Genomic DNA, 12,191 nt, shown 5'->3' with positions numbered 1-12,191 from the left:
CCTCAACCTGACTGTGCCTGGAATTCACTCCAGACACACCATCCAAATGCACCGTCCCAGCTCCTGTCTCCCGAGAGCTCGACTCCGTGAGACCCCCGGTCCAAAGCACTTTGAACCTGTTCCTTCCGTATTTCTCTTGCTGGCTCCACAGACAGGCATTCGGGGAAGACAGTACTAGGATTCGGCACGGAGCTTATTTTGTAATTTTGTTATCGTCTAACCTGAGGAACGAGAGTCTCTTGGCCAGACTCCTGTTCTTGAAAGAGAAGAAATATTCGAGAGCCGTTTTCTTTTGTTTGTTTTTATTCTTATTTCAGCATATTGTGGAGGCACAAAAGTTTAGGTTACGTATATTGCCCTTGCTCCCCCACCCCCCGAGTCAGAGCTTCAAGCGTGTCCATCCCCCAGACAGTGCACATCACACTCATCATGTATTTATACACCCATCCCCTCCCCCACCCCCCACATCTGCCTGACACCCGATTAATGTTATTCCTAAATGTGCTCTTAGGTGATGATCAGTGAAACCAATTTGATGGTGAGTCCATGTGGTGCTTATTTTTCCATTCTTACTGTCACGAGAGTAAATAGACAACCTACAGAATGGGAAAAATTTTTGCATGCTACACATCTGATAAAGGACTGATAACTATAATCTGTATATAACTCAGGAAAATCGATAAGAATAAAAATCAAACAATCCCATGAAAAAGTAGGCAAAGGACATGAACGGAAACTTTTCAAAAGAAGATAGACTTACGGCCAACAAATATATGAAAAAATGTTCAACATCTCTAATCATCAGGGAAATGCAAATCAAAGCCACAATGAGATATCACTTAACTCCAGTGAGAACGGCCTTTATCAAAAAGTCCCATAACAACAAATGCCGGCGTGGGTGTGGAGAGACAGGAACACTCATACACTGCTGGTGGGACGTAAACTCGTGCAACCCCTGTGGAAAGCAATGTGGAGATACCTTAAACAGATTCAAGTAGGGAGCCGTTTTCTTGTGTTTCCACTGTGTCCCCTACGGAGGCTGAACGCCGCTATTAAGTAGGAATGACGGTTCCTTTGTGTGTCCTGTGACACGGCAGCCCTGATTGCAGGAGCCAACGTCCAGCTGTCTTGTGTCACGTGAGGTCACCTAACGCTTCCTTACGGTCAGCAGGCAAGAAGGCGTGGCTCACTGCTGTGGAACCAGGGTCTTACAGGGTGATTTCGACATTTTTACCCTTTGTTATGGGTTGAATTGCATCCATCCCCTCCCTCCTCCCACAAAAAACAAAAAGATGCATTGAAGTCTAACCCTTAGGTACATCACCATATGACCTTACTTGTAAATAGAAGCAAAAAAAAAAAAGAAAGAAAGAAAGAAAAAAGGCATGTCCTTCACACTTTGTATCTGCAGCGGATCAAGCCCTCACGTGCATTTCTGCAGGGCTGCACTCATGTCTCTGCAGCCTCTTGGAGGTAAAGAAGGGATTGGAATGTTCTTTGTATTTACTGCAATCGGATGTGTTCAGACATCTCAATTTGAGGGGGAAATTGTGACTTTGGTAGCCCAGTCTCTTGTGCGATTTCTGGTTCCTGGGGGAATGCATTGATTTTTAATAACAAGTGCATATTCCCAGCACAGTGGCTAGAATACTGTCCTTATAGATATGCTGTCATCGATGTGGGCTTTCCCTGAGCATGTTAGCGTGTTCTCTCTTTTGCAAGCAAGAAAGCGAAAAACCCAGGCCTTTCACAAAAACCCTCCAGTTCTTACTTTTAGCAGAAAGTATCATTCTGTAGCCCACACGATGCTATTCACCCAGCCAGCCCATCGGAGATTTCCACCGGAGCTGTGGTTTTCTGTTTGTAAATCGATGAGGGAGGTTTGGTCTACATTTTCCACATCCTGCCCTTGCAGCAAATGCAAACATATGAGACTATATAGACAGGCGTGAAGGTATGAAACGCAAGGGAGGAGAGAGGGTGTTGGTATCGGGCAAAGCAGACTTCAGAACAATTACCGTTATGGAATGAGACGTTACGGTATGCAATGCGGTTCACCGAGGAGACACAGCAATTTTGATTCTGTATGCAATGCAAAACAAATTCGCAAAATAAATAAGGCAAAAGAGAGAGAGAGAGAAAGAATTCAAAGGAGAAAATAGGCAAATGCATGATTAGAGTTGGGAACATGAACACTCCTCTTTCAGTAACTAATAGAACAAGTAGACAGAAAATCAGTCAAGATATAGGAGACTTTATCAACACTATCCAATCAATGAGTCGATTGACATTTACGGAGCCCTCTACGTAACGACAGCAGAAAACATGTATAAGTGCACAGGGAACTTCCAACAAGACAGACCATATCCCAAGCTGTAAAACAAACCTTAGCACATTTAAAAGAATGAAAGTAACATAATATACATGTAAATCATAGAAAGAATTAAACCGGTAATCAATAACAGAAAGCTATCTTGAAAATCCCCAAATATCAGGAAACTTTTTAAAAAGTACACAGCTAAATAACACATGGGTCTGAGGAGAAATTAAAAAGCACAATTTAAAAATATTTTTAATTGAATTAAAATACCATGTCACAAATTGTGGAACACAACAGCTATCCCAGTCCATTGAGAAAACGTATGGCACATAAACAATACAAGGTTTGTATTCCATAATCTAATACGTATTAGAGAATGTAATATTCATTACACAGGCACGCCTGTGGCTCTGACTCAGACACGGCAAAGCCAATATATGTAACCTAAACATTTGTACCCCCCTAATATTCTGAATTAGAAAAAAATAAAAATAAAAAAGGGTACTGAAAGAGAACTATAAAAACCTCAGGCACAAACGTTTGGCAGCATTGGTAAAACAAACGAATTCCTTGAAAGACACAGACTAGCAGGGCTCACTCAAGAAGAAACGGCAATCTGAACAGTTCTACGTTGACCAAAAAAGATGCATTCTTAGTTTAACACCTTGCAACAAAGAAAGCTCTTTGGACATCTTCCCTGGCCAGTTCCATCGAGCATTTAGGGAAGGAGTCGGTCCGTTCTGCACAAACACTTTCTGAAGCATTAATAGCACGGCACCCGAGACTTCCCGGTTCATTGTATAAAAGCCAAGGTTACCGCAATACCAAAAAAGAGAGAAATTATAAAAGAAGAAAGCCACGGGTTAACCTACAAGCAGAAATTTTCAACAAAATATATTAGCAAATCAAAGAAAAATCAATATATATATATGTATGCCATCATCAGGGCCATGGAAGATTCATTCTGTGAATACAGCAAGCGCTGGTTTAACATTTGAAAATCAGTGTAATTAACCAAAGCAATGCACTAAAGAGGCAAACCCATGTGATCGTCTCAATAGATGCAAGAGCAGCAGCATTTAAGAATCAAAATCTCTTTGTGATGAAACTGAGCAGCAAGGTGGGGTTAGAAAAAAAGATCTTCAGCCCCATAACGGGTGTGTACAGAAAACCCACAGCTAATGTCATACTCAGAGGTGAAGGGCTGACCGGTTTCCCTCTAAGATCAGGAACGAGACAGGGGTGCCCACTCTTGCTCCAAACAAATCATGTTTCTGTGACCCATAAAAAATTATGGTAGATGAAAAGCCAGTATATTTTTAAGCTTAACTAGATGACTCATCCCAGCCCAGTTTGCAAAAGCCAGTGAAAGAACAGATATGACTGTAATCCTCAATCTTCTTCATGTGTAAGATCTTTCTAACTATTAAAAAAAAAAAAACCCTCACAATTCATTCATTTCTTTTGGAAATACACACCATCCAGGCAAAACATTTTCGGAGGAGTAGGTAAATATTTTAAAAGCAAACAGTGACATCGTACATATATCCTTCTCGACCTTGTTTTTCACTTATGCGCTGGAGATGGCTTTGTGTGAGTGCAGAAGGAACGGCCTCTTTCTTTTCTTTTTCCTGGCTGCATACTATTCCACAACAGAAACGCACTACGTGGTACCTAACACATCCCTCGCTGACGGGTGCCCTGCTATTTTCAGACTTTTGTCCGTAATTATAGACAATGGTGTGGCAAATGGTGTGTGTTTCTTCTATCTTTGCTCACACTATCAGGAATATCTGCAGAACAAACTGTGAGAACTGAGGTTGCCAGGGGAGACCTGGCTTTGAATTGGATCCCCCAGGGGCGAAGGGATGCTCAAAGGATGGACATAGCGTGACAGCTTCGACGTCCAGTCGTTCTGGGGTCTGCTCGTTCCGTATTCACTATTTTGAAGGTGATTTTCCTATCGTGCCTAATGGCTGTTAGAGATTTATTCAGATGCATCTTGGGCATGATCCACTTCTTATTGCAGTGCTTCGAGACCAACGCTTCGGTTTTCTGGGATCAAAGAGATGTCACGACACCGGTTCCTGACATGCCCACGCTTCCCCCTGCAGCGCCCAAAGTCACATTACTTTCTGTCCCCTTTAATGAGAGCAAATGCATTAAAATTTTGCTCACAATACACAAACACTTGAGAAAGAACCCCAAATGTGAGTGATTTAAAACGTTCTCACAGGTGCAAATACACAGGTTTTCATGGGACAAGACACACCCACAATCCCTGCTCTTGAAAGATTTGAATAATTTTCTCTAATCTTCGTAATCGTTTTCTCTGCATTCTTAGGTGGTCCCCAACACCAGGGCTGTCTCTTGTCTCTCTCTCTTAATAAATCTCTCCCCCTCTCTCTCTGTCTCACTGTCTGTCTCTATCTCTCCTTCTAGGTCCCTTTCTCTTTCATTCTCAGCTCCCAGCTGTAACCAGCGAGCTATGCAGCTTCTCTGGACACCCGTGTCCCCAAATCTCCACTCCCCACCTGCCTCACGCGGGTCCTGCACCCCGAGAGGTGCACCTGTCTCTCTTCTGCTTTCTCATCCTGTTTCTTATCTCTCTTCTTTTTCATGAGCCAAGAACATCGGCTAAGCTCGACAGATCAGCCTGAGAGATACCACTGTGCCTCGAGCAAAGGAAACTATTTCAAGCGAAATCAGATAGAAGCAAAACCCAGCACCCTCCGTCACCAACACCTTGTGATTACCTGCACACCCGCTTGTCGGGTCTCCTAAGAGTGTGTGTACAGGGGGACCCTGCTGTGCAGATTTTTAAGAATCTCAGAGACTCGGGGTTCGCACGCACCTGAGAGGGGACAGCCGGTGAGCACAGCTGTTGGTGACGGTGTGGCTTAGCCGAGTGCCTGCAAACACCGGCTTTTTGTAATAACAATTATCCCTTTTCTTTTCATCTAATGAGAAGGGTTTTCTTGTAGCTGATCTGTGGCCTGTGGGGTGAAGTGCCATGACGTGTGTCCGTGTTGGAGCGGGCATCAGTACTTGATCTGTGTGCACGGCTCGGTAGGATCCCGTGGTCTGGGATTGAAGATGAAACGCGGTGGGAGAGGTTTAGATACATGTAACATGCGGTGGTCACGTCAGGGTGGTTACTGTATCCATCAGCTAGAACGTTTACCATTTCTTTGTGTTGGGAACATGCAACACCCTTTTCCCGGCTGTTGGAAACTATGTAACATATGAATGTTAACTGTATTCATCCTACAGTGTTACAGAACACCAGACCTTCCTCCTCTTATCTGGCTGTAATTTTGTATCCTTTAATCGGTCCCCAACCTTTTTGGCACCAGGGACGGTTTCCATGAAAGACTAGTTTTCAATGCAGAGGGGGAGGGAGGGGATGCTTTCACCATGATTCAAGCACATTACATTTATTGTGCACTTTATTTCTATCATTATTACATTGTAATATATAAAGAAATTTATTTTTTTAATCTTTTTTATTTTTTTTAGTTATTTTTTTTTTTTTGAGACAAAGTCTCACTCTGTTGCCCAGGCTAGAGTGCCATGGCGGCAGCCTAGCTCACAGCAACCTCAAACTCCTGGGCTCAAGCGATCCTCCTGCCTCAGCCTCCCAAGTAGCTGGGACTACAGGCATGTGCCACCACTCCCAGCTATTTTTTTTTTTTTTTCCGATTTTTAGTCATCTGGCTAACTTTTTCTATTTTTAGTAGAGACGGGATCTCGCTCTTGCCCAGGCTGGTCTCGAACTCCTGATCTCAAATGATCCTCCCACCCCGGTCTCCCACAGTGCTGGGATTACAGGCGTGAGCCACCGCAACTGGCTAAAATTTATATATTACGTTGTAATATATAAAGAAATAATTACACAGCTCAGCACAGGTTGGGGACCCCTGCTTTAACAAATCTCCTTTAACATCTAACCTCACCCCCATTTTTCCCCTTTTTCCACCCCGTCACTGGAGAAAATCCTCACTGAGTCAGTGAAGCGTAGCTCTCTTTCTTCCAGGAACGACAGCCGCTACCAACCAGCATTAACTGTGCTGCCCACGGCAGGTACAGCCTCCGTCTTTCTTGTTCAAGCTGGACATTTGCAGCCGGTTGGCTTTTCGACGTAGGCTGCATCTGTGAACTTGGGCATCGTTTTGGCTTTGCTCTGAGCTCTCAGGCCTTTTCCGTGTTCTTATTTTTGTGCAGCTAATTCCTTTCCAATTCATACGAGGTCCCTTCTCCGAGGCAGCGAGAGTGTCTCTAATGTGTTAAACGATGTTGCAAGACACTGTTCCCGTTTTACCCTGCCTGGCTTCCCCTGTGGAAAACCGTTCTGAGACATTGTCTGGCCAAGAAGGTTTTGAGTGGGGGCCCTGTCTGCCTCTCTCATGACTCAAATTGTTGATCAGACCTTCAGTTGGCTGGCTGGGAACCCAGGCGTATCCGGCAGGGCTTCTGCAAAGAAATAGGAGAATGCATGTACGCAGGGAGAGAGAGAGAAGGAGCTACAGACAGGGAGAGAGAGGTTGTTTATAGCAATTGGCTCACTTCCTCGTGGAAGCCCAGAAACCCGACCCTGTACCCTCTGCAAGCCGCGGACCCAGATGACCTCATGGCTTACATCCCAGTCTAAGTCCAAAGTCTGGAGAGTCGGGTGCACGGTGGTATAAGCTCAAAAGCCCGAGAACCAGGGGCTCCGACGTCCAAGAGGAGAAGACAGGTGTCCCAGCGCAAAAGGAGAGAGAGGATGCTCGGTCCCCCCACGGTTGTGTTCTGCTCCGGCGCCGGACAGAAGGGTGACGGGCACCCACCTTGCTGAGGGCAGGTCTGTGTCACTCAGTACACGATTCACGTGCTAACCCCCTCCCCAAACACCCTCGCTGACCCACGCGGAAATTGTGCCTCTCTGTTTACACGGGTGTCCCTGAGTCCAGCGGACACATAAAAGTAACCATCACGCCTGCAAAGAGCTGAGAGAGGATCCTTCACTGCGGTTCTTCCCAGGCAACATGGCTCTGCCTAATTGTGACGATCTTCTCTGCAGGACGCGTTGCACACGGCTCAGACCATCTGCACCATGTTTCATATTTTACCTATAAGGGATTCATCCTAAGTCCCCTGAGGTCAGGATCTGTGCCGTACACGACACTCCGCCTCTCAGGCGCATGGTGAAGTTTGCGGAATAAACATACTTCCTTCTCCTCTTGCAGTTTTTTTATTTTTTTGACACAGAGTCTCGCTCTGTTGCCCGGGTTAGAGTGCCTTGGCGTCAGCGTAGCTCACAGCAACCTCCAACTCCTGGGCTCAAGTGATCCTCCTGCCTCAGCCTCCCGAGTAGCTGGGACTACAGGCATGCGCCACCATGCCCAGCTAATTTTTTCTATATATATTTTTAGTTGTTCAGCTAATTTCTTTGTATTTTTAGTAGAGACGGGGTCTCGCTCTTGCTCAGGCTGGTCTCAAACTCCTGACCTCGAGCGATCCTCCCGCCTCGGCCTCCCAGAGTGCTGGGATGACAGGCGTGAGCCACCGCGCCCGGCCTCCTCTTGCGGTTTTACTCATGGGGTCTGCTCCTTGCTTCTCCCACCGGGATTTTCTTCCAGCACCGGCTACTGCTCAGCTTTCTCCGGCGTCCGTTTTGATTTGCGTTGTGTGCTCGACAGCATTGAGGTCGGGGCCCATCTGCCCCTAATTCTGTTCAGGTGAACACCAACCTCCATCTTCAATGCACTTTTTTCTCGGCAGCTCAGCCTTGCAGAGGAGAAAACGCACCTCGGCTCAAAAATGCAGCGTGAGTTGGACAGCTCCCTTACACGGAAGGACACCGTTAGAGAGCGTTAGTCACGCTGCCCGTGTGGCTGGCTGAATCACACATTGTCACCCGATTGTTCACCAAAACATCGCTTATTTTCTTTTTGTCCTACTATGATGACCACTGAGAGCAGAGTTTGAAAAGTAAGAAGAGGATGTTGCCAAAGTCGTTGGAGGTCGGCTGAGGGGGTTTGAAATGGCACAAAGCGACTGTCGCAGTTGGACACTCGTCTGATGTTTTGTTTTTTATCACCGATGGGCAGGAAAATAAAAAAAAGGAAAAGAAAACATCTAAAACTTCCATGCAGAGCTTGTGGCCTGAATAACAAACTCCCCTTGTGAGCTGGCCCCGCTCTGCGGAAACAGCCTGGTCTCTCGTCGGGGCTGGAGCGTCCCGCAGGGTCACTGAAGGCAGCCCGCGGGCACGCTGGCGTGAAATATTAACCAGGGCTCCTCGTGGTCAATGCCCACGGATTATCTGCATACTTCTCCCGTTAGGAGAATTCTCCATGGACGGGGTCTTTCTGTTGGAAGAATGTTGGGTCTTGGCTTTCGAGGTCCTGCTTCATTGAAGAAATAGTTGTGTGTGTGTGTGTGTGTGTGTGTGTGTGTGTGTTTTAAGATAGAAGATAATTTTATTCTGGGGTATTAGGTCCATGAAAGCGTCCCAGGGGGTTCATGAATCACCTGAAATTGATGTGCAGAACTTTGTATATATGAGTACGTGGGCGTCATTTTCAGATGGGGGGGTTCTGAGCTTCCGTCAGATGCTACAAGGGGTGTGTGACAGACAGACAGAAAGAAAAAAAGAGAGAGAGAGAAAGAAAGAAAGGAAAAAAAGAAAGAAGGAAGGAAGGGGAGAGAGAGAGAAAGAAAGAAAGGAAAAAAAGAAAGAAGGAAGGAAGGGGAGAGAGAGAGAAAGAAAGAAAAAGAGACAGAAACAAAGAAAGAAAGAAAGGAAGGAGGGAAGGAAGGAAGGAAAGAAAAATTTGGGATGACAGAACGGTGAGTGATTCCTGGATACTCTTGCCATGGGCTGATACAGAAATGCAATTCCAGATCTGATACATCACATGCAACCAAAATGTACCCTTGTAATATCCTCAATAAAAAAAAAAAAAAAAAGAAACGCAATTCCATCTTTGTTTCTTACAAGCCGACACTGCCAATTTCCCAGGTATTGGTTACGGATGTCCAGTTAGGGATAAGGGCCATTTCCTAGTAACCTGTTATTAAAATACAGAAATCGAAAGAGTGAATTCCTAGAATTTTGCAAAAGATTCCTATTCATTATGTTGCTACCAACTGCAAGGTGTTCGTTGGCAACTTTCCTGAACATCAGTTGGATCTGAAGCTGCCCAGAATGCCCACAATTTCGGGAGAAGGTGACTTTGTTATCGGGGCGTCACGGGTGTTGTGTGTAGTCAGAGATATTAATATTGTATCGTGGCATCCTCATCTTTCGGTGATGGGTCATAGGTGGTTTAGCTTTATCGTTAACGATTTAGTTTTCAGCGTGGTATCTGGTTAGCAATATTGTGTGCAGGGAGGTGCGAATACTTGCACCGACATGTCTGGGTCGAAAGGATGTTGTCGATGCTTTTCAACTCAAACACAAATCACAAAAATGTAACCTTAGCATAGTGTTGCTTTGACAGGGTACGCTTGTCCAGATAGAGTCTGTTGGTTCTCGTGAGTGCTTTTTAATTTTATCTTGTCATTGAATTTTTCAAACTTAAACATTGTTTGGTGATTGATCATAAATTGAAATATAGTGGTATTTTCGGTAATGTGTTATGTGTCAGTTTTATTTCAGGTCAAGTTTGGGAGAGAATAGCAGCTTTGCAGGGTTTGCTAACAAGGCAGGGGCTTCTCCAAGCTCCACTCTTCCATCCCCCGCTGCTCCAGGTACGGGGAACAGGTGTGCACCTGCCAGAACACCCCTAATGAGCATCAGATAGAGTCACACTCTGTTCAGAGGCCAGACCTCCACGTGGGCTAAAATAAGCAGTGTTCTGTGGGATCTGCAGACATACTGATTGCTACTGATATAATTTGCAAGGCTGTTTTCTCCTAAAATCATGCTGTATTAGTTCGCTATAACAAAATGCCACGGACCAGGCAGCTTAAATAGAGACATTTATCCTCTCACGTCCTGGAGGCTGGAAGCCCCAGATCCAGGTGTCTCAGGGCTGGTTCCCCCTGAGTCCTCTCTCCTGGGCGTGTAGACGCCGTCTTCTCCCTGTGTCCTCACGGGGTCGTCCCTCTGTGCGTGTCTGTGTCCTCATCTCCTCTGCTTATAGGGACACCAGTCCTGTTGGATCAGGGCCCACCCTAGTGCCTCAGTTTACCTTAATGACCTCGTTAAAGACCCATCTCCAAACACAGCCACAGTGTGAGGTCCTGGGCTCAGGGCTCCGATACATGAAGTCAGGGGAAACAATTCAATCCGTAACATGTGAGTTAATGATTTACCACAGGCAGGTACAAATACATGCCTGCATGTGGATCTATACCCTTATCTTTTTTTGTTAAAGCTATGCCAAGTGTTCAACTGGGGGTGCATTTGCTCTGACGTTCATTCGCCAGTGACTATGAATGTATTTTACACTTCAGTTTTATAGCCCGTGTCAAAGGCGTTACCGAGATTCCCCATAAAATGACATCTGATGCATTGCTTTTTTCCTACTAATCTTGTATCTGCGGTCGAAAAGCAATCGCACTCATCGGAATTGATGTGGGTGTCCCAAGTGCGTGGTCCCATCTTCCGTGATTGGGTTACTGGCTGGGTATTCACGCATCACGCAGGCTCCGATAGCAAAGAAAAACAGCGCGGCTCCTCCACGTTGCGTCCCCAGACAGCCTACGTCACGCTCAGCCTGTGTGTTTTTGTTTTTTTCCACATCATTGCATCTCTTATTACATTCATTCTTTTTGTGAAATCCCTATGTTTCGTGATTCAAAATTAATTATTGGTGAATTGTTTTTTTTTTTTTTTTCTGTAACAGCATTACCTATGTAAGTAATTTGTGAATATATTCCTCTTTGAAAAATGGAATATTAGGCCGGGCGCGGTGGCTCATGCCTGTAATCCTAGCACTCTGGGAGGCCGAGGCGGGCAGATCGTTTGAGCTCAGGAGTTCGAGACCAGCCTGAGCAAGAGCGAGACCCCATCTCTACTAAAAATAGAAAGAAATTGTATGACAGCTAAAAATATATATATATAGAAAAAATTAGCCGGGCATGGTGGTGCATGCCTGTAGTCCTAACTACTCGGGAGGCTGAGACAGGAGGATCCCTTGAGCTCAGGAGTTTGAGGTTGCTGTGAGCTAGGCAGACGCCACGGTACTCAGTCTAGCCCGGGCAACAAAGTGAGACTCTGTCTCAAAAAAAAAAAAAAAAAAAAGAAAAATGGAATATTATATAAATAATGGAAAGCTGCCTTCCTCCAGAGCAGCTAACTTCACGATCTGGCAGGAAATGCTATTGTGTGTGGGGGTGTGTGTATGTACATAGACCCCCAAACTGTGTGTGTGTGTGTACGTATATGTGTGTGTATGTAAATATTAATACACACATATTATCCAAACTTGGTATGTATCTGTGTGTATATATTTTTCTGTATCTGTGAGATAATATATATGTATATTACATATATATATAAAATCAATAATAGGTACTTTTAACTCCCTATATAGTGCTTTTGTAGGTTTTGCACATAGATTGTAACATACTGAGTATGTTGCAACTTGAATGTTTTACTCTGCAACATGTTTTCGATACATTGTAAAAATGTTTTACTCTGCAAAATACTTTCAGTATTTTCAAACACATGGATAAATGTCGTGTTGTTTGATTGCCATTCCGCAGCTGTTGACACATCTCTGTTTCATGAGGGTACTGTGCAGTTCGACTTCGAACTTCATACATAATCCTCGTGAACGTTCACGTTTATGGACCTAAAATTGCTTCTCTGAGGCTTTTCTTTCCTAAGTGCTGTAATATTCCACATGAATGTCCAGGAGGTTGCTGAGCTCTTGTC

Source organism: Eulemur rufifrons, chromosome 30 (assembly GCF_041146395.1).
Source record: "Eulemur rufifrons isolate Redbay chromosome 30, OSU_ERuf_1, whole genome shotgun sequence".
In the NCBI taxonomy this organism is placed as follows: domain Eukaryota; kingdom Metazoa; phylum Chordata; class Mammalia; order Primates; family Lemuridae; genus Eulemur; species Eulemur rufifrons.
Note: the sequence above shows the minus strand (reverse complement) of the source record.